At 38.5% G+C, this 23497-nt stretch overlaps 1 protein-coding gene across 23 annotated transcripts in view; it reads left to right on the forward strand.

Moving 5' to 3' along the window:
* LOC144315690 (uncharacterized) overlaps positions 1 to 23497 on the forward strand; it is a 317078-nt gene that overhangs the window by 113576 nt on the left and 180005 nt on the right. The window contains exon 1 of one of the 23 annotated variants that reach the window (XR_013381481.1): positions 23062 to 23170. The exons of the other annotated variants lie outside the window; for them this stretch is intronic. The gene's annotated coding sequence lies outside the window, so the exon portion shown is untranslated. Of the gene's footprint in view, positions 1 to 23061; positions 23171 to 23497 lie in introns of those variants that run through there. 23 annotated transcript variants of the gene reach the window in all.

The following is a 23497-nucleotide window of genomic DNA, read 5'->3' on the forward strand; positions in this document are numbered from 1 at the left end:
AAGATAGAATCAGAAGAGAATAGGCCTTTTCAGATTTAGAAAAAAAAATTTCTAGCCATTCTTATCCATATATTCATCAAAATTATGTGTTGAGATTTATCTCATGTTTTAAGGAATATATTTTATTACAAAATTAGAGTGATTATTTCAGTAAGGCAATACAAAAACATTTCATGAAATTTTATTTCCATTCAGGATAAAAAACTTAGGAAAATCAGATGAGAAGAAATTCTCAAAATCTCTTAAAGTGCATCTACTAGATATCTACAAAAGAAAATCATTATTATTGGTAAAAACTTAAGCATTAATGGGGATCCCTGGGTGGCTCCCACATCGGGTTCTCTGCATGGAGCCTGCTTCTCCCTCTGCCTGTGTCTCTGCCCCTCTCTCTCTCTCTCTCTCTCTCTGTCATGTCTTTCATGAATAAATAAAATCTTAAAAAAAAAAAGGCAGGAAGTCAGTATCCTGGACTTAAAAAAAAAAAAACTTAAGCATTAAAATCAGAAAAGTAAAAAATGTTTTTCTCAATGCTAAGAATCATTCTTTTTTTTTTTTAATTTTTTTTTTTTAATTTATTTATGACAGTCACACACACACACACAGAGAGAGGCAGAGACACAGGCAGAGGGAGAGGGAGAAGCAGGCTCCATGCACCGGGAGCCCGACGTGGGATTCGATCCCGGGTCTCCAGGATCGCGCCCTGGGCCAAAGGCAGGCGCCAAACCGCTGCGCCACCCAGGGATCCCGCTAAGAATCATTCTTAATGTAGAAATCATAGTTAAGACCGACAAGTAGAAGAAATAAAAGGTATACCAATTGAAAAGAAACAAGGATAACTGTTTTTTGGTCTATACAATTGTATATCAATAAAAAAATAAAAAAATTAAATAAAAAATAAAAAATACTAGGACAAATGATGAACATAATAAAAAATAACAATACTAGCAGAAATTTGTACAATACATGACATATAGAGGATGTGTTCCAAGTCTGTAGACATATTAAAAGACAAATTCTTTATAACAATTAATGAGGTTATTTCTATTGTTATCCCATTTTACTGGGATAACAGATGAGGAAATTTTAGTGCACACTGGCTACATAACACCAAATAAGTGGCTGAGGAGGGAGTTGTATTCACAGAGTCTATATGCTTAACCACTAGGTTGCATTTTTCAACACTCTAGAAATAACCAAATGGAATATGCAATTGTAATAACATTGCAGCAAGAGAAATTGTTAAATAACTATTGTTAAATAACTCAGTAAGTCAAACAAGAGAAAGGCATGACCATTAAAAAATATTCAATAATAACCAAGAAAATGTTGAGATTAAAAAAATATATAATAAATAGCATACCACTCCAATCAATAAAACTACACAAATAAATTTTATTAATTGAATCCATGGAAATAATATATTACTGGTATATGAATAAACAAGTGGATCAATGAAATAATGAAAAATCAGAAACAATTATATATGTGATACAGTTTTGGTAAAAGTGGTATTGTGTATCAAAGGAAAATATATTAGAGTTTTACACTAATATATTACACTATTAGGCCTAAAGATAATTAGATCTTTATGTGAAGATAAGCATTTATACTTTTTCTTTAACTTTACACAAATAAATTATAGATGGACTACATAACTAAAAATAAATTAGAAGGAAACTTAAAAGATTGTTTTAGTAAATTTGTGATGAGAAGGCTTTTCTAGGGACACCTGGATGGCTCAGTGGTTGAGCGTCTGCCTTCGGCTTGGGGCATGATCCTGGGGTCCTGGATCAAGTCCCACATTGGTCACTGCAGAGAGCCTGCTTCTCCCTCTATGTCTCTGTCTCTGTATCTCTCTCTGTGTCTCTCATGAATAAATATCATGTAAAAAAAAAAAAGGCTTTTCTAAATAAGTCACGAGATCCCAAAGGCATAAAACTAAGGCCAATATATTTAATTATTATATTTATATAATTTATAGTTATATTTATTATGTTTATATTTATTATAGTTATATATTACTTTTAGTTATAAAATCTGTATAATGAAGCATACCAAAAAGAAAAACATTCTATGAGAAAAAATGACAAAGTATATAATAAAATTAATACCTAGAATATATATTTTTTACATTTTTTAAAATTTAAGTTCAATTTGCCAACATATAACACTACTGCTCATTTCCTCAAGTGCTCTCCTCAGTGCCCGTCACCGAGTTACCCCATCCCCCTGCCCACCCGCCTTTCTGCAACCCTTTGTTTGTTTAGGAGTTAGGAGTCTCTCATGGCTTGTCTCTCTCTCTAATTATCCCCACTCAGTTTCCCTCCTTCCCATTATAATCCTTTTCACTATTTCTTATATTCCATGTATGAGTGAGACCATATGATGATTTTCCTTCTCTGATTTATTTCACTCAGCTTAATACCGTCCAGTTCCATCCATGTCAAAGCAAATGGTATTCATCCTTTCTGAAGGCTGAGTAATATTCCATTGTGTATATAGACCACATCTTCTTTATCCATTCATCTCTCAAAGGACATCATGACTCCTTTCACAGTTTGGCTATTGTGGACATAGCTGCTATAATCATTGGGGTGCAGGTGCCCCAGCATTTCCCTACATCTGTATCTTTGGGGCAAATACCTAGTAGTGCAATTGCTGGGTTGTAGGATAGCTCTATTTTTAACTTCTTAAGGAAATTCCACACTGTTTTCCAGAGTGTTTGCACCAGTTTGCATTCCCACCAACAGTGCAAGACAGATCCCCCTTCTCCACATCATCTCCAACATTTGTTGTTTCTTGTCTTGTTAATTTTCGCCATTCTCACTGTTGTGAAGTGGTATCCAATTGTGGTTTTTTTTTTTTTTAAAGATTTTATTTATTTATTCATGATAGACACAGAAAGAGAGAGAGAGAGAGAGAGAGAGGCAGAAACACAGGCAGAGGGAAAAACAGGCTCCATGCAGGGAGCCTGATGTAGGTATCAGTTGGGACCTGTTTTTTGACCCAGTATGTAGTCTATTCTGGAGAACGTTCCATGTGCACTTGAGAAGAATGTGTATTCAGTTGCTTTTGGATGTAAAGTTCTGTAAATATCTGTGAAATCCATCTGGTCCAGTGTATCATTTAAGGCTCTTGTTTCTTTGGAGATGTTGTGCTTATAAAATATGTCAGTTGCAGAAAGTGCCGTGTTGCAGTCTCCCAGTATTAGTGTATTACTATCTAAGTTTGTCTTTACTTTGGTTATTAATTGATTGGTATACTTGGCAGCTCCCATTTTAGGGGCATAAATATTCATGATTGTTAGGTCTTCTTGTTGCATAGACCCTTTAAGTATGATATAGTGACCCTCTTCATCTCTTACTACAGGTCTTTGGGATAAACTTTAATTTATCTGATAGGAGGATTGCTACCCCCGCTTTCTTTTGAGGACCATTTGAATGGTAAATGATTCTCCACCCTTCCATTTTCAGGCTAGAGGTGTCTTTAGGTCTAAAATGAGTCTCTTGTATATAGCATATAGATGGGTCTTACTTTTTTATCCAGTCCCAAACCCTGTGTCTTTTGATGGGATCATTAAGCCCATTCACGTTCAGAGTAACTATTGATAGATATGAATTTACTGTCCTCGTAATACCTATTCAGTCCCTGTTTTTGTGGATTATTTCTTTGGGCTTCCTCTTTCTTTTACAGAGCCCCCCTTAATATTTCTTGCAGAGCTGGTTTGGTGGTCACATATTCTTTCAGTTTCTGCCTATCTTGGAAGCTCTTTATCTCTCCTTGTATTCTGAATGAGAGCCTTGCTGGATAGAGTATTCTTGGTTGCATGTTCTTCTCATTTAGGACCCTGAATATATCCTGCCAGCCCTTTCTGGCCTGTCAGGTGTCTGTGGGGAGGTCTGCTGTTAATCTAGTATTTCTCCCCATGTAAGTTCAGAATCTCTTGTCTCTTGCTGCTTTAAGGATCTTCTCTTTATCTTTGGAATTTGCAAGTTTCACCATTAAATATCAATGTGTTAAATGGTTTTTATTCATTTTGGGGGGATTCTGTCTCTTGGATATGAATGACGTTCCCTTCCCCAGTTTTGGGAAGTTCTCAGCTATGATTTGTTCAAATATACTTTGTGGTCCTCTCTCTCTCTCTCAGTCTCTTCTGGAATCCCAGTTAGGTGTATGTTCTTCCTTCTCTATCATTTATTTCCCTAAGCCTTTCCTCATGGGCTCTTCATTGTTTTTCTCTTTCTTCCTCAGCTTCCTTCCTTACCACCAACTTGTCTTCTATGTCACTCACTCTTTGTTCTACCTCATTAACCTTCGTCGTTAGGACCTCCATTTTGAATTGCATCTCATTTAATTGATTTTTAATTTTGGCCTGATTAGATCTCAATTCGGCAGTAACAAAGTCTCTAGAGTCCTTTATGCTTTTTTTCCAGAGCGACTAGTAGCTTTATAATTGTACTTCTGAATTGAATTTCTCACAATGTATTTAAATCCAAATTCTGTAGCTCTGTAGCAGACAATACTGTTTCCAGTCTTTTGTGGTGAATTCTTCCTTCTATCATTTTGTCCAGTGCAGAGTAGCTGTATGAGTGGGCTGAGTCAAAAATATCAACCACGACCTAAGTAAAATATACCCTAGATGATTCTGAAGAGGTCAGAGACCAGAAAATAAAAGAAAAAGAAGAAAGAACAAAATAAAACAAAAGGACCACTAAAGTGAAAAATAAATTTTAAAACAAAATAGTAAAAAGAAAAAAGAAAAAGAAAAGTAAAGAGGAAAGAAAAGGGGGGATGGTGGTGGTGAGGAAGTGGTAGTGGAGAGAGAATATAGTCTACCTGATGGGTCCTAGAGAGTGATCCTCTTGGCTCTAAGTGTATTCTGTTCTGTGTGTTAGAAGATGCTGAAGCATCTTATATACTTACATAAAGCTCCAACATTGACCACAAAAACATAAACAAGATGAGAGAGAGGGGTAAAAGGGGAAGGAAAAGAAAATATAATCTCACAGAATGAACCAACACTGTGTTCCACTTGGTTCTGGGTGAATTTTGGTCGTATCTTAGAAAGTATTAACTTCCACCATTTTAAAACAAAATGAGGCAGAAAAAAACAAATACTCATATCTTTTCCATCTACCAAAATTACATTGAATATGTTGAAGGAAATCCAGAAGTGAAAAATATATCTAAGGCATGTAATTATAGAAATATGAAAGTCAAAAAGGAAAAAAAAAACTTAAAAATGAAGATTTGGTAAAATATTGCAGTTAGGCTGGGAAAAGAGAAAAAATATTGGAAAATTTTAGTCTGATATAAAAATGAGTCATAATGGAAAAAAAAAAAAAAAAGGACCCTCTAGTTCTATATACCATTTTCTCTCAGTTCTGGAGCTTTCTAGTGCTGCTTGTTCCATAAACTTTCCTTTCCCTTGTACTTCCAGCAGTTCTTCTGGGGAGGGGTCTGCTGTGCTGATTCTCAGGTGTTTGTGCTTGGGCAGAGATGCCCCACCCCTTGCCAGGTGCTGGACTGAGTCTGAGCTGTTTAGCCTCTGAGGCCTTTGTTCCCTAGAGGCCCCACCTCTCCCAGGCACTGGGTGAAACAAAGAGGAAAAAAAATGGTGGTGGCCAGATTTCCAGCTCTGGAGTCAAGCTTCTTGTGAGTAACTAACCACAGTCTCCCTGTCCACACTGGCCTAGATGCTCCTGGGGGCAGGTGTGGGTACACTTATCTGCACAGCTTGCAGGGCGCCCAGGGGCAAAAGAGTTCTCGATTTCCTGTGCCTTCCCTGCTTCTGCTTGTCCCGGGGGAATGCAGGATCCCCAGCTTTGTCCACTTGGGCACCCTGGGATTTGGGGCCCTGCGCTGCTGGACCCACACTCCTGGGGACCACCTTTCCCAAAGGAAACAGGGTACAGCCACCTCTGTCTGGAGCAGGCCCGCCCAACCGACTGGTTTCTCCCAAGTGCCCCAGAGGGCTGCAGCACTCCAGCCCTTTACCCATATGGGACTGTGGTTTGAGGGGAGCTTTCCCCTGGGAGCCCTGCCTCTTATAGTCACTCCAGAAATCTTAAGGCTTCACTGCTCCTCCAGCAATTCTGCCCAATTTCCCTGCTAAGCTCTTTTCCATCAGGGAAGATTCTGGCATGGATTTTTAAAGTTGCTGCTTCTCTAGGGCTTCTCCAGGCTGCCCTGAGGCTTTTTCCACTGGTCCTTAGCCCTGCTAGTCATGGTTTCCCTCTTCCACTTTATTCTTGTTTATTTGTTAGTTAGTTTTTGCCTTCCTACCTTGTTAGAAGCGAAAACTTCTGTCTCTGTAGCATTCCAGCTACAGGTCAATTTCGTAGGTGTTCAGGGTGCTTTAAAAGTTACTAGGTAAGTTTGTGGGGCCAGATAAGTTGCAGACCCTACTCTTCTGCCATCTTGCTCCTCCCCCAATATCTAGAATATATAGAGAAATCAAAATGAATTGAATAAAAAAGGTTACAAACAAGAAATTTACATAAAGAAATATATAGCCAACTGTGTTTAAATACAGATGTTTACTTTCTTTAATAGGGAAATAGTATATATTTTTTTCATATCTTTTATATCGGTTTTCTATTGCTTCCATAATAAATTACCAAAAACTTAGTGACTTAAAACAGCACAAATTTATTATCTTATAGTTCTGGTAGTCTGACACAGATCCCATCCCACTGGGCCAAAATCAAGGTGTCAGCAGGGATGCATTCCTTTCTGGATGCTATAGGGGAGAAACTGTGTTCTTGCATTTTCTAGCTTCTAGAGGCTTCCTGATATGCTTCTATTATTCAGCTTATGTAACTTTAGGTTTCCTGCCATCTAAGATCCCACCAGGAGGGGTGTTTTGGGATAGGTGTGTTGTACCAATATATGTCAGCATCTTATAGCTATATACGTGATTATCTAAAAATACGAAGACTTTCTATTACTTAAAATATGGATCATTTTAGAATTCTAACTTATGTTATAATGAAAATGCCATCTTAATGCATTTTATCTTTTGTGTGTGTGTGAGACTGGTTTTTTCTTTAGCTTTTCTATAGTCTTTTCATTAAGAAAATAATCTTGCAGTTCTTTTGTTGTATTCTACTTCTGACCCTGCTACCCAAAGTACTATTTTCAGGGATAGAACTATGTTAGGATTCAATATAATTTGCTAACAACAATTACAGAAACTTGAAGTTGGGGTCACTCTTAGATATTAGACTCATTAGGAAGATATTAGCATTTTGTGTGGGGCAATCCTTAGTTGTTCAGGAATTTTCCAAATGTAATAGTCAGTACATTTAACACATTCTTGAATTTCCTTCATTAGAACAGCCAAAACACCCAGAGACATTTCCAAATTTATCTTTCCAAATGGATATTTGGGAGGACTCAGGCTGCAGAACATGAAGAAAGTAGCCAAAATCAGAATTATGAGTGTAGAGAAATGGTAAAAGCCAGTATTTCCTGATGCCCTTTCTCTCCTGTTTGCTTTCTAAAATGTTTCATAAACTTATTTTCATTTTTTTAAGATTTTGTTTATTTATTCATGAGAGACAGAGACACAGAGAGAGAGGCAGAGACACAGGCAGAAGGAGAAGCAAGCTCCATGCAGGAAGCCCAATGTGGGACTTGATCCCAGAACTCCAGGATCACACACTGAGCCAAAGACAGTCACTCATCCACTGAGCCACCCAGGCGTCCCCATAAACTTATTTTCAAAATGCAACCTTTCTATAATCACATAAACTTTGTATCTGTTTTCCAACATAATGGAGTAAACAATTCAATATTCCATTAGCTTCTTGATTTCTTATTGTTATATGTGTATTTTAACATTGTAGCATGTATATGGAACAATTTTAAAAATCAGTCTTAGTGGAGAAAATCATGTTTCACTCTATCTTAACAAAGACTTTTATATATATATATATATATATATATATATATATATATAGGTAAGTCTTAATTATGATATAAAAGCAAGAATTTGCACTAAGTTAAAGTGGATTACTTGTCAATTTGATGAGATAATTAATGAAGTAAGATGAGATAAGTAATAAGATTTACTCTTTACCAAAAAATTTATTATCTGAAGGAAGAAATAGAGTTGTTTTTGCAGGGACACAGAATATATATATACTGAACTTTGAGCCAGCAAAACATGTCTTTTGCCAACATAATAGCAAACCTCTAGATATTTTTTTCCATATTTGGGTGAGTGAGAGGATAGCACATAACACCTATGAAGTATAAACTTAAAAATCCAAACTGGGGATCCCTGGGTGGCGCAGCGGTTTAGCGCCTGCCTTTGGCCCAGGGCGCGATCCTGGAGACCTGGGATCGAATCCCACGTCAGGCTCCCGGTGCATGGAACCTGCTTCTCCCTCTGCCTATGTCTCTGCCTCTCTCTCTCTCTCTCTGTGTGACTATCATAAATAAAAAAATAAAATAAAAATAAAAAAAATAAAAATAAAAATCCAAAATGTTTGCATTCTATAAATATATGAAAAATATTAACAGTCATCCCAGTCATTTGATTTATTCAGTGAATACTCTGAAAATCTACAACATACATGAGAAACCTAAGTTCTTCTAGGTAAGGAATTTTTAGTCCAAGAAAAAAAACTTAATGGGAAGCTGAAAGTACACAAATTAGTGATGTAATGCAAAACATAAGAAAGACTATTAAAGCCCTAGGGAGCACTGGGTGTTATACTATATGTTGTCAAATCAAATTCCAATAAAAATATATACAACAACAACAAAAAGAAAGTCCTGGGGATATGCAGAGAGAAATTTGTATCAACCTGTGAAAGAAACTTCCCTCCTTCTGTGTCATCAGAAAATCTTTCAGCGTTGTGTACATCAGCTCAAATATAGGCTAGAAAAAAGAGGGACTGCATACTCTGTGAATTGGAGGAACCAAGATCTAAGCCACTTATGGCGAAGAGGAAAGACAGTGCTTAGCTAAAGCTGATCCAAAAACTTTTCCTCATAGCTTAAAAATATTGATATATATCAGATGCTAATGATAGGATTCAGGAAGAAATCTGCTTTGCATCTCAATGAATATCAGGACACATGTTCCTATTACAAAACAGAAGCCAACAAATAGACAGGAATCTCTAGAAACTTTGTAAGACTGAACACAGAAGCAAAGCCAGTCTGTAAAGATCCTTTTGACAAACCAAGAACAGAATGAAGTGGCTGCAATTGCTGATTAGATAAAAGAGTTATGCAGACCAAGGAGTTGTATCTATATGCAGTCTAACCACTTAATGATTAATATCCGTGTAATATTTTATTTCCTGCGAATTAAACTTCTTAATATAACTTCTTGTAAGAGTGCCTGTCTAGTATTTTAGCTTCACTAGAAAGTGCTGGAAAAGTGGAAATATGACTCCTGCCAAAAGTCCATGAGAATAATTATCCAAAGAAATGCATGCCACAGATACAACTAATTGAGGTGTTACCTGCATAGGTGAAAGCAAAACTCCTAATTGGTTTTTGTCCAATTTTCATTCAAAAGCTACTGCACCAGAAGTTTGTGTTTGAGGTAGGTTTGCTCTAAGCAGATGCTTGTTTTTAAGGGTAAGACAAAAAATATACATCAAAGAGGCCAGCAAAAAGAAACACTAATTCTGAAATAGTAGCCCATAAAAATACTTAAGACTCATCTAAATCCCCTTCTTCTCAGAGCCTTCCTTCACCCAACCTCAACAGGTATACACTCCTGATCTTGAGATTCCAGTGCAAATAATAATAATAGTAATATAATATCCCCTGCTTGTGGCTCCAGCCGTAGCTACCCAGTGGACTTCCTATGGTTCATGAGCCCCTCATTATAGCACACCAGGAAGCTCAGTGGATATTGAGCTTTACTTATAGAACAGATACATGTTAAGAAAGGGAATTTATTTCCTCATTCTTTAAAGAACACAAGGTCAAAAAAATAATACAAGGTCATCAAAACAACATGGGATGACTGGAGATGGAATAGAAGAGTTCTGGTACTGACAGGACTTAAATACACCTGCTACGCATGTCCTTTGTATTATAAGGCCCCATCCTTAGTGCTGAAGACCATCCTGTGGTGGTGTTTTCTGTAGCTATTATCAAAGAAATAATAGATATGTTTGGGTTATTTACTATGTACCAGATACTCTGAAATACATAATCCTATACATAATCCTATTTAATCATTACAAGGAACTTTGTATATATCATTGCCTTTTTTGCAAGTGAAAAAAATAAAGCCAAGCAATATAAATAACTCACTAAAAGTCACAGAGCTATACAGAACTCTTGAGGGGGGATCCCTGGGTGGCGCAGCGGTTTAGCGCCTGCCTTTGGCCCAGGGCGCGATCCTGGAGACCCGGGATCGAATCCCACGTCGGGCTCCCGGTGCATGGAGCCTGCTTCTCCCTCTGCCTATGTCTCTGCCTCTCTCTCTCTCTCTCTCTCTCTCTGTGTGACTATCATAAATAAATAAAAATTAAAAAAATTTTTTAAAAAAAAGAACTCTTGAGGGACAGACAGTAACCTTGAACCCATGTCTTATGACTCAAAGTCAAAAGTGAGGCTTTGTCATCAATGTGGAATTAATATCTACTCTGTGCTCTCTCAATTCCTTGTTTCCTCAATAATAATAAAGGCATACTAATAGTAGATAAGAGTACTTACATCACAGGATTGGTAGGATGATTAAATTAGATGTTTTATGTTTAAATGAACAAATTATTTTCTATACAAATAGTAAGTATTTAATAAAGTCAACTACTGTTTTTATAATTACAACCTGGAAGTATCTTATCCTCTGTTCTTCCCATTAATTTTATAATCCTACTTTATGTCAAGTATTGTTCAAGATGACTAGTACATAGATTTTATCCATAAGGCATATCCAGACCTTGGGGAAGGATCTATGAAGTAAAAATTATTGAAAATTTATATTCTTCAAAGGAGACAGCTGTATATGCAGAGTATATGTATATATGCAGAGTTTGATGGGGAATAAATGAATATGAAGTCTCATTTCTATTTAGAGAAGAGGATGAATAAAATGGGGCTTTATAAGGAATGTTGGCATTCACCGGAAATTAGACACTTTTCCCCCTAGTACCTTATTGATACTACTGTCCTTTCTTTTCACATGTATTATTTCTAGTGGAAAATCTGCTATAATTTTTAACTTTATTCCACTCTACATAGTTGTATTTTTCTCTCTAGCTGCTTTTAAGTCTTCTTTTTTTTTTTTTTTCATCACTTCTATTGAGCAATTTGATCATGATGTAGAGTCTTGGTGTGGTTTTATTTGACAGAGAGAGAGAGCAATCACAATCAGCAGAGAGGCGCAGAGGGAAAGGGAGAAGCAGACTCCCTGCTGAGCAGGAAGCCAGACTTGGGGTGTGATCATAGAACCTAGGGATCATGACCTGAGCTGAAGGCAGATGCCTAACCGACTGAGCCACCCAGGCACCCCTAGTTATAATAATTTTTAATACCCATTGGCTACTAATTCTAGTATCTACACTATTTCTGGATTTATTTCTAGTGATTGATTTTTTTACTCCATTATGTGTCATATTTTTCTGTTTTTGTTTCTTTGCATATCTAGTAATTTCTGATAAGATGCCAGACTAATGCTTTTATCTTATTGGGCTCTGGATGTTTTTGTGTTCCTTTAATTATCACTGAGCTTTGTTTTGGGATGCAATTATGTTACTTAGAAATGGTTTGATCACTTATAGTTGTTTTGTGCTTTGTGAGGCTGATCCAGAGCAGTGTTCCACTTAGGGCTAATATTTTTCTCCACTATCTAAACAGTACTTTTCTGAGTACCATACCTAATATTCCATGAATTTTGAAGGTTTTCTGCTCTGGTTTATGGGAACACAATAACTGGTTTTATGAAAAGTAAAGGGATTTTTTTGTTTTGTTTTGTTTTCCTTTTGAGTGCTCTTCTCCTCCTGGCTGTGAAGAACTTTTCCTATGCAAATACACTGAAATCAGTACTTTATTGAAAACATAAGGGGAACCTCTGTAGATATCCAAAACTCACTCTCTGTGAAGCTTTCTTATTTGACACTTCCCTATCAACTTAAGCTACCTTACCTTTTCTTAATTTTTCAATCTGTTGCCTTAGCAGAGAGCAATTGTTATTGTACACTTAGATACCCACTCTGTGTGCTACAGCCAAAGAACTAATATAGGCAGTAGGATGGGGCAAACAATCTTTATTTCACTTTTCTCAGAAATCTCTGTCTACTGTTACAGGATATTTAATGTCAAAAAACCCCCATTGTTTCATATAGTTTTTCTTGTATATTAGTTTTATAATTTGAAGGGATATATCTGATCCCTATTACTGCATATGACCAGAAGTGGAAGCTCCTAGATATATTCGTATTTAGATGCCTATTAGACATCCAATCAAAGACATCAAATTAGCATGTGGATATTTGAGTTTGGAGTTCAGGGTAGTCATCAAAAGATCATATCAAGAGTGAGTATAAATAGGGGTAAGAGATAAAAGAACTGAGTCCTGGGTCACTCTAGAACTTAGAGGCAGGGTGATGAAGAACAGCTTGTAAGAGAAAAGAAGGGGCCATAAGGTAATGGAGAAATAGACACATAGAAGGTCTTTTGAGTCAAGGAAAGAAAATAAGAAGTGCAATATCAAATGATCAAGAAATTCCAAGTATGATGAAAACCAATTAAATTGCTATTGAAACTGAATAACATGGAGGCAGTTGACAATGTTGATAAGGCAGTCTCTGTAGGGTGTGGAGTGGAGGAAGCTTGGTCGAGGTGGGCCCAAGAGATAAATCAGAGAGAACTAGTATACAGAACTCTTTAGGGAGGTTTTGATTTAAAGGGAAGGTGAGACAAGGAGAAGTAGTCAGAAAGGGAGGTAAAGTCAAGAGAATTTTTAGTTTTTAAAAAGGGAGAAATAACAGCATGACTCTTGTGATGGAAATGATTCATTAGAGAGAGAAAAAAAATATTGCTTGAAAGATGTGGATAGGGAATTGAAGCAATCTTTTCCAGTAAATCAGAAATGATGGGACCTAATGTACAACTTGAGAGGCAGTCCTAGGTAGATGAGTGGGTATTTCCTTGTCCAGTGAAATACAGTTATCAATTTTTATTAACAATAGCAGAAGAGATCTTGTAGGTTTGAGAGAGGAGCTAATATGGAGTATCTGGCCAGAGGAATGGGGAAAAAAAGAACTAGGGCATTTTAGTGTGATTACTGGGCAGCATTAATGTTTCACTTAAGTTCAGTGATCATGAATGTTAAAGTGAGAACAGTCACATGGTTGTCCATCTTTCTCCACCGCCATTTAGCTATGCAGGTATATGTTCAGAGGATGGATTTAACCAGGTTATAGTGTTGCTAAAGTGGCATAATGAAATAAGAACATGGCAGGTACTTGAGGGAGTAGCAAAAGAATGCTTATAAGGATTGATTATGGAGTGAAGCCAGACAAGGAAGTAAGGAAGACATGAGAAAAATGAGATATATTGAAAATTATGTTGACAAATAAATACAGTACAGGAATTCTTCTTTGTGCTTTATATATAAAGATCAATGGAAGGAAGAATTAGCCTGGTTAAAGAATTGTTAGAATTGGCTCACTAAGGAGAATAAGTTGAAAAGACAGGAGGGGGAAGCAGAAAATCCTGACTATTTAATCTACTAGTCCTTGGTTCTCAAGCTTTAGCATTAGAATTGTATGACTTGTATAACTTGATAAAGCTCAGATTTCAGGACCTCCCTCCATCCTTGAGTTTCTGATTCAGTAAATTTAATGGATTTCTAGGTGGAACTTCATTGGTGCTAGTCCAGGCATCACAGTTTGAGAACCACTGTTCTATACCTCTCAAAACCCTGAATTCTAAGTTACTGCTGCTTGAGAAAGCAAAAGAGAAATGCACTTATATTGGAATGTGAGTAATTGAAAACAACTGAAAATGTAGGCTTCAAATAATTAATATACACTTGTTTTCTATGCTTGTTATATATTCTATCAAGGACTATTATAATTCTGTAATAAAAACAGTGAAATTTGAGTTTTAGGTATCCTAAAAAATTAAATGTCAAGCCTAGTATTCAGCTACAGATCATGAAGTCATCTAACTGCAAATGATTTTAAGAAAAATTTCTTTTGATGATAAAAATCTATTTCAGCGGTTAAATGGTATCTGTTTTCCTACTATATGGATTAACTTTTTATTTCTCTTAAAATGGAAATCTGGACATTTTTGCCATGCACTGGCGCCTTATTTCAAATATGGAGTCTGGGAAAAATACTTGTTAAATATTTAAGCTAATAACCAGAAAGTAGAAAGAGTGCACAGTGACCTAACCAGCTGCAAGAAGGGGCATGAGTAGGAATGGGAATTACATTTTTATGTAAATGCACCATGAGCAATGGTGCAAATTGGGCGCAATTGGTGCAAATCTTCAGGCATCTGCTCATAATTTTATTGATGGAGCTAAATGATTGATATGTCATCCAGATCTACATCTATTTAGTGCAAACAAGGTGTATAGTATGTAGCTAGGCATATAATAGGACTTCCATAAATATGGGAATGCTATATATCCATTGGACTAATAAATGGGTAGTAAACTATGGCCCCTGGGCCATATCTGGTCATGACTATTATAAAGTATTATTGGAACCCAGCCATTCCCATTAGTTCATATTTTTTCTATGACTGTCTTCCTGCTACTATAGCAGAGTTGAATACTTGACTGAGTATGGCCCACAAAACCTAAAAGATTTACTATCTGACACTTTACAGAAAAAAGTTTCCTGCCCTCTGACAATATTATGGACAGCATGAGCCAGGCATTCTGGATTCCTATGTTCCTTGCATGTAAAAAACTGATCATTCTTATTCTAACATTTAAATCAATCAAAAAGACAAAAAAGCCAGAAAACTGCACTATGAAGGCATTTTTTTGTATATTTTTTATACGAGTTCAATTTGCCAAAATATAGCATAACACCCAGTGCTCATCCCATCAAGTGCCCCCCTCAGTGCCCGTCACCCAGTCACCCCATCCCCCCACCCACCTCCCTTTCTACCACCCCTTGTTTGTTTCCCAGAGTTAGGAGTCTCTCTTGTTTCTGTCACCCTCTCTGATATTTCCCACTCATTTTTTCTCCTTTTCCCTTTATTCCCTTTCACTGTCTCTTATATTCTCCAAATGAATGAGACCACATAATGTTTGTCCTTCTCTGATGGACTTATTTCACTCAGCATAATACCCTCCAGTTCCATCCATGTCAAAGAAAATGGTGGGTATTTGTCATTTTTAATGGCTGAGTAATATTCCATTGTATATATAGACCATATCTTCTTTATCCATTCATCTTTCCATGGACACTAAGGCTCCTTCCACAGTTTGGCTATTGTGGACATTGCTGCTATAAACATTGGGGTGCAGGTGTCCCGGCGTTTCACTGCATCTGTATCTTTGAGGTAAATCCCCAGCAGTGCAATTGCTGGGTTGTAGGGTAGTTCTGTTTTTAACTCTTTGAGGAACCTCCACACAGTTTTACAGGTGGCTGTACCAATTCATATTTCCACCAACAGTGCAAGAGGGTTCCCTTTCTCCACATCCTCTCCAACATTTGTTGTTTCCTGTCTTGCTAATTTTCACCATTCTCACTGGTGTGAGATGGTATCTCGTGTGTGTGTGTGTGTGTGTGTGTTTTAAGATTTTATTTATTTATTCATGACAGACAGAGAGGGAGAGAGAAAGAGGCAGAGACAAGGCAGAGGGAGAAGCAGGCTCCTTGCAGGGAGCTCAACGTGGGACTCGATCCTGGATCTCCAGGATCACACCACCGGCGGAAGGTGGCACTGAACCGCTGGGCCACCAGGGCTGCCCTCATTGTGGTTTTGATTTGTAATTCCCTGATGCTAAGTGATGCAGAGCATTTTCTCATCTGCGTGTTGGCCATGTCTATGTCTTCCTCTGTGAAATTCTTGTTCATGTCTTTTGCCTGTTTCATGATTGGATTGTTTGTTTCTTTACTGTTGAGTTTAATAAGTTCTTTATAGGTCTTGGATACTAGCCCTTTATCTGATATGTCATTTGCAAATGTCTTCTCCCATTCTGTAGGTTGTCTTTTAGTTTTGTTGACTGTTTCTTTTGCTGTGCAGAAGCTTTTTATCTTGATTAAGTCCCAATAATTCATTTTTGCTTTTGTTTGCCTTGCCTTCCTAGATGCCTTCCTAGATGATTGCAAGAAATGGCTGTGGCCAAGTTCAAAAAGGGTGTTGCCTGTGTTCTCTTCTAGGATTTTGATGGATTCTTGTCTCACATTTAGATCTTTCATCCATTTTGAGTTTATCTTTGTGTATGGTCTAAGAAAATGGTCTAGTTTCATTCTTCTGCATTGTTGCTGAAAATTGTTGCTCCAATTTTCTCAGCACCATTTATTGAACAGACTTTCCTTTTTCCAGTGGATAGTCTTTCCTGCTTTGTTGAATATTAGTGACCATAGAGTTGAAGGCCCATTTTTGGGTTCTCTATTCTATTCCATTGATCTGTGTGTCTGTTTTTATGCCATTACTGTACTGTATGATGATCACAGCTTTGTACTACAACTTGAAATTCGTGTTTGTGATGCCTCTGGCTCTGGTTTTCTTTTTCAATATTCCCCTGGCTATTTGGGGTCTTTTCTGATTCTTTTTTTTTTAAGATTTTATTTATTTATTCATGAGAGACACAGACAGAGACAGAGACACAGGCAGAGGGAGAAGCAGGCCCCATGCAGGGAGCCCGACGTGGGACTCGATCCCGGGACCCCAGGATCACACCTGGGCCGAAGGCAGATGCTCAACCGCTGAGCCACCCAGGCGCCCCTTTTCTGATTCTATACAAATATTAAGATGATTTGTTCCAACTCTGTAAAGAAAGTCCATGGTATTTTGATAGGGATTGCATTGAACCTGTAAATTGCCCTAGGTAGCATAGACATTTTCACAATATTAATTCTTCCAATCCACGAGCATGGACTATTTTTCCATCTCTTTGTGTCTTCCTCAGTTTCTTTCAGAAGTGTTCTGTAGATTTTAGGGTATAGATCCTTTAGCTCTTTGGTTAGGTTTATTCCTAGGTATCTTATGCTTTTGGCTGCAATTTAAATGGGATTAACTCCTTAATTTCTTTTTCTTCAGTCTCATTGTTAGTGTATGGAAATGCCACTGATTTCTGGACTTTGATTTTGTATCCTGCCACACTGCCGAATTGCTGTATGAGTTCTAGCAATCTTGGGGTGGAGTCTTTTGGCTTTTCTACGTACAGTTTCATGTCATCTGTGAAGAGGGAGAGTTTGACTTCTTCTTGACCAATTTGCCTTTTATTTATTTTTGTTGCCTGATTGCTGAGGCTAGGACTTCTAGTACTATGTTGAATAGCAGTGGTGAGAGTGGACATTCCCGTCGTGTTCCTGATCTTAGGGGAAAGGCTCCCAGTGTTTCCCCATTGAGAATGAATTTGCTCTGGGCTCTTCGTAGATGGCTTTTAAGATGCTGAGGAATGTTCCCTCTATCCGTACACGCTGAAGAGTTTTGACTGGAATGGATGCTGTATTTTGTCAAGTGCTTCTTCTGCATCTATTGAGAGGATCATATGTTCTTGTTTTTCCTATTGTTGATATGATCTATCACATTGATTGCTTTATGAGTGTTGAACCAGCCTTGCATCCCGGGGATAAATCCCACTTGGTCATGGTGAATAATCTTCTTAATGTGTTGTTGGATCCTATTGGCTAGTATCTTGTTGAGAATTTTTGCATCTATGTTCATCAGGGATATTGGGCTATAATTCTTTTTGGTGGGATCTTTGTCTGGTTTTGGAATTAAGGTAATGCTGGCCTCATAGAACGAGTTTGGAAGTATTCCATCCCTTTCTAGCTTTCAGAACAGCTTTAGTATAATAGGTACTTTTTCTTCTCTAAACTTTTGATAGAATTCTCCTGGGAAGCCATCTGGCCCTGGACTTCTGTGTCTTGGGAGGTTTTTGATGACTGCTTTCAATTTCCTCCCTGGTCATTGGCCTGTTTAGGTTTTCTATTTCTTCCTGTTCCAGTTTTGGTAATTTGTGGTTTTTCAGAAATGCATCCATTTCTTCTAGATTGCCTGATTTATTGGTGTATAGCTGCTCATATATGTTTTTAAAATCGTTTGTATTTCCCTTATATTGTTGTGATCTCTCCTTTTTCATTTTTTTGATTTTATTAATTTGAGTCTTTTTTGATTTTAATAAGGCTGGCTAATGGTTTATCTTTTGAATTCTCTAACTTCCTGGTTGACCTTTTCATCTTTTAGCAGGATGCTCTTTAACTTCCAGGTGTTTTAGTTTCTTCCAAATTTCTTCTTGTGATTGAGTTCTAGTTTCAAAGCATTATGATCTGAATATATGCAGGGGATAATCCCAATCTTTTGGTATCAGTTGGGACCTGTTTTTTGACCCAGTATGTAGTCTATTCTGGAGAATGTTCCATGTGCACTTGAGAAGAATGTGTTTTCAGTTGCTTTTGGATGTAATGTTCTGTAAATATCTGTGAAATCCATCTGGTCCAGTGTATCATTTAAGGCTCTTGTTTCTTTGGAGATGTTGTGCTTATAAAATATGTCAGTTGCAGAAAGTGCCGTGTTGCAGTCTCCCAGTATTAGTGTATTACTATCTAAGTTTGTCTTTACTTTGGTTATTAATTGATTGGTATACTTGGCAGCTCCCATTTTAGGGGCATAAATATTCATGATTGTTAGGTCTTCTTGTTGCATAGACCCTTTAAGTATGATATAGTGACCCTCTTCATCTCTTACTACAGGTCTTTGGGATAAACTTCAATTTATCTGATAGGAGGATTGCTACCCCCGCTTTCTTTTGAGGACCATTTGAATGGTAAATGATTCTCCACCCTTCCATTTTCAGGCTAGAGGTGTCTTTAGGTCTAAAATGAGTCTCTTGTATATAGCATATAGATGGGTCTTACTTTTTTATCCAGTCCCAAACCCTGTGTCTTTTGATGGGATCATTAAGCCCATTCACGTTCAGAGTAACTATTGATAGATATGAATTTACTGTCCTCGTAATACCTATTCAGTCCCTGTTTTTGTGGATTATTTCTTTGGGCTTCCTCTTTCTTTTACAGGGCCCCCCTTAATATTTCTTGCAGAGCTGGTTTGGTGGTCACATATTCTTTCAGTTTCTGCCTATCTTGGAAGCTCTTTATCTCTCCTTGTATTCTGAATGAGAGCCTTGCTGGATAGAGTATTCTTGGTTGCATGTTCTTCTCATTTAGGACCCTGAATATATCTGCCAGCCCTTTCTGGCCTGTCAGGTGTCTGTGGGGAGGTCTGCTGTTAATCTAGTATTTCTCCCCATGTAAGTTCAGAATCTCTTGTCTCTTGCTGCTTTAAGGATCTTCTCTTTATCTTTGGAATTTGCAAGTTTCACCATTAAATATCAATGTGTTAAATGGTTTTTATTCATTTTGGGGGGATTCTGTCTCTTGGATATGAATGACGTTCCCTTCCCCAGTTTTGGGAAGTTCTCAGCTATGATTTGTTCAAATATACTTTGTGGTCCTCTCTCTCTCTCTCAGTCTCTTCTGGAATCCCAGTTAGGTGTATGTTCTTCCTTCTCTATCATTTATTTCCCTAAGCCTTTCCTCATGGGCTCTTCATTGTTTTTCTCTTTCTTCCTCAGCTTCCTTCCTTACCACCAACTTGTCTTCTATGTCACTCACTCTTTGTTCTACCTCATTAACCTTCGTCGTTAGGACCTCCATTTTGAATTGCATCTCATTTAATTGATTTTTAATTTTGGCCTGATTAGATCTCAATTCGGCAGTAACAAAGTCTCTAGAGTCCTTTATGCTTTTTTTCCAGAGCCACTAGTAGCTTTATAATTGTGCTTCTGAATTGGCTTTCTTTTTTTTTTTTTTTTTTAATTTATTTATTTATTTATCATAGTCACAGAGAGAGAGAGAGGCAGAGACATAGGCAGAAGGAGAAGCAGGCTCCATGCACCGGGAGCCCGACGTGGGATTCGATCCTGGGTCTCCAGGATCGCGCCCTGGGCCAAAGGCAGGCGCTAAACCGCTGCGCCACCCAGGGATCCCCTGAATTGGCTTTCTGACAATGAATTGTAATACAAATTGTTTAACTCTGTGGCAGAGAGTACTGTTTCTGATTCTTTTGTGGTGAGTTATTGTTTCTAATCATTTTGCTTGGTGCAGAGTGGTTGTATGAGTGGGCTGAGTCAAGAATATCAACCATGAACTGAGTAAATTTCACTCTAGATGTTTCTGACAAGGTCAGATACTAGAAATTGAAAACAAAGATCAGAATGAAATAAAACAAAAGGACCACTAAAGTGAAAAGCAAATTTTAAAACAAAGTAGTATAAAATAAAAAGCCAGGAATCCTAAAGAAGAAGAGAAAAAAAGAGAAAGAAGAGAAAAAAAAAAGAGAGAAGAGAAAAAGAAGAAAAAAAAAACAGGAGAAGAAAAACAAGAGGGGAGACTGGAAGATGGTGGTGGTGATGAAGTTGTAGTGGAGGAGAATGTAGTCTATCTTGAGAGGTTCCAGAGGGTGATCCTCTTGGTTCTGAGTATATTAAGTTCTGTATGTTAGAACATGCTCATTTCCAAATTTATGTAAACCAGAAATACTTGTAGAGGGTCCCAACACTGACCACCAAAACATAAATGATATAGAAAGGGGAGCAGAATGGGAATGAATCTCACAGAATGAACCAACACGGTATACCACTTCGTTCTGGTTGCATGCCAGTCATGTTTTAGAATGTATTAACTTCCACTATTGTAGAACAAAATGAGGCAGAGAAAACAAAAAACACAAAATGATACAAAAAAACCTATCTTGTATATCTCCCAAAATTAAGTGGAGTATGTTGAAGGGAATCTAGAAGTGGAGAACATCTAAGACCTGTAGCTGTAGAAATATGAAAGTCAAAAAGGAAGAATCCTAAAAATAAAGAGGTCATAAAGTATTGCAGTTAAGGTGGGAAAAGAGAAAAAATAATTGGAAATTTACAGTCTGATATAAAAATGAGTTGTACTGTAAAAGGAAGAAAAAAAAGAAAAATTAGGGTTACCCTCTGGTTCTATATACTGTAAATCCCTCCACTTCCCCTGGAGCTTCCCAGCGCTTTCCAGTTCTGGACCAGTTTCCGTCCAGAACTTGCTCTTCCCCTGTCCTTCCAGCTGGTCTTCTGGGGGAGCGGCCTGCTGTGCTGATTCTCAGGTGTGTGCACCTGGGGGAGCTCCCCCCCCCCCGCCCCGCCAGGTGCCGGGCTCAGTGGGAGCTGCTGACCCCGTGAGGCCCCTGTTCCCTGGGGCCCGGCCCCATCCCAGGCACAAGGTGACACCAGGAGGAACGACCACACTGGCGGCGGCAGCTCCCCAGCCCTGGAGTTTGCTCCCGCAGTAACTCCCGCAGCTCCTAGTCCTAGTCCTCACCGGCCTGGATGCTCCCGGGGCGGGGCCGCCGATCTGCACAGCTCGGGGCCCCTGGCAGGAGCGTCCTCGCTGTCCTGAGCCCTCCCCGCCTCCCTGTCCCGGGGGGAGCGCAGGGCCCTGGGCTGTGTCCCCCGCACCCTGGGTCTGGGGCCTGCGCCTCTGGACTCGCGCTCCCGGCCTCGGCTCCCGAAGGCAGCAGGTGCAGCCCCCTCCCCCGGAGCCCCCCGACCCAGCGGCTTCTCCCGAGGCCCCGCCGGGGCGCTGCAGCCCTTCCCCGAGCTCGGCCGCGGGGTGTGGGGCGCTGTCCCCCGGGCGCACCTCCTGTTAGTGACCGCGGGAGACTGGGGGCTCCGCGGCCCCTCCTGGGATCCCGCCCGAGCTCCCTGCGAGCGCCTTTCGTCCGGGACGAATCCGGGCGGATCTTTAAAGCTCCCGCGTCTCGGGGCTGGGCTCTCGGGAGCTGGAGGCTCTGGCCGCGGCCTCAGCCCGGCTCCTCGCGGGCCCTCCCCCACCTGATCCTTTTTTATTTTTTTTCCTCCTGCCATCCCACCTTGTTAGAAGCCAAAACCCTTCTCTTTGTAGGGTTCCAGCTGTTCTCTCTCTAAATATCAAATCGAATTCATAGGTTTTCAGGATTATTTGAAATTTATCTAGGTAAGCTGGTGGGGCCGGGTGACTTGGGGACCCTACTCCTCCGTCATCTTACCCCAGCCATATTACTGTATCTCATAAGCAAATTGATGTAACCTCTTGGAGCATGTATTCTAGATGTTACGTGTACGTTACTTTTCTACTCTATATAACAAATTTTTCTTTTCTTTTTTTTAAGATTTTATTTACTTGAGAGAGAAAATGAGCAGTGGGAAGGAGCAAAGGGGGGGAGAGAGAGAGAGAGAGAGAGAAGCAGACTCCCCACCAAGCCCCATGTGGGGCTTGATCCCATGACCCCGAGGTCATGACCTTAGCTGAAGGCAGACACTTAACCGAGACACCCAGGTGGTCACAAATTTTTATTTTAGGTAACATATTACAGTTTCTCACAAATCCAGCAGTTGAATAGGGATCTTTTCTCTCCGTCACATCTTTTCCTTTCAAGGAGTTGGACATAAATAGTGATGATCTCATTGTTATCTTGAGATATGGCAGTGACACTTTATATTTTTCCATTTATCTATCCCAGTTTCCTACTTATCAATTAGGAGATATCATCATAGCATGGATAAAAAAAGGAATAAATATTTATTGACTTCCTATTACGGGCTATACTGAATTAGTTAATTTATAAACACAATCGAAATTAATTCACTGAATAATCTTGTGAGGCTATTTCTTTCTCTGTATTTCTTTATCTTTCTCCATGTCAATTTCTTGAGGCTTCAAGACAGGCTAAGATCTGAGAAACCAGATCCATGAGACATAAAGCCTGTGTTTTCTTCACTATATCTGTTAACATATTTTATATTAACCTTTGAGTTAAGAGACTATCTGCTATGGGAAGATAACTAAAGATTATTTTTATTTTCCAGAATCTCAAATATTAGGAGTCATCTATAATACATGATAGAGGTTAGCAGTAAATGCACAGGAATATAAAACCTCAGAGTAATTTGAGACATCATAGGAAGGCCTTATGATCCAAAGTAAGTTAAGTATCATTTGTTGTTTATTCAATCATAAAGGTATTTATTGAGCTCTTACTCTGAGCCAGGCCAGTTCTAAATGTTCAGAATTCAGTTTTTAATTTGCCATTGTTATAGACTGAATATTTGTGCCCCCTCCTAAATTCACAGGTCAGGTCCTAATCCCCAATCTGATGGTGTTTGTAAGTAGGGTCTTTGGGAGATAATTAGAATTAGGAATAGAATTAGGTGCTGTGGTTGGAGCCTCCATGACAAGATTGGTATCTTTGTAAGGAGATGATAAGCCTGGATAGCTCTCTCTGCAATGTGAGAACAAAACAAGAAGAT

The sequence above is a fragment of the Canis aureus genome, chromosome 6 (assembly GCF_053574225.1).
Source record: "Canis aureus isolate CA01 chromosome 6, VMU_Caureus_v.1.0, whole genome shotgun sequence".
In the NCBI taxonomy this organism is placed as follows: domain Eukaryota; kingdom Metazoa; phylum Chordata; class Mammalia; order Carnivora; family Canidae; genus Canis; species Canis aureus.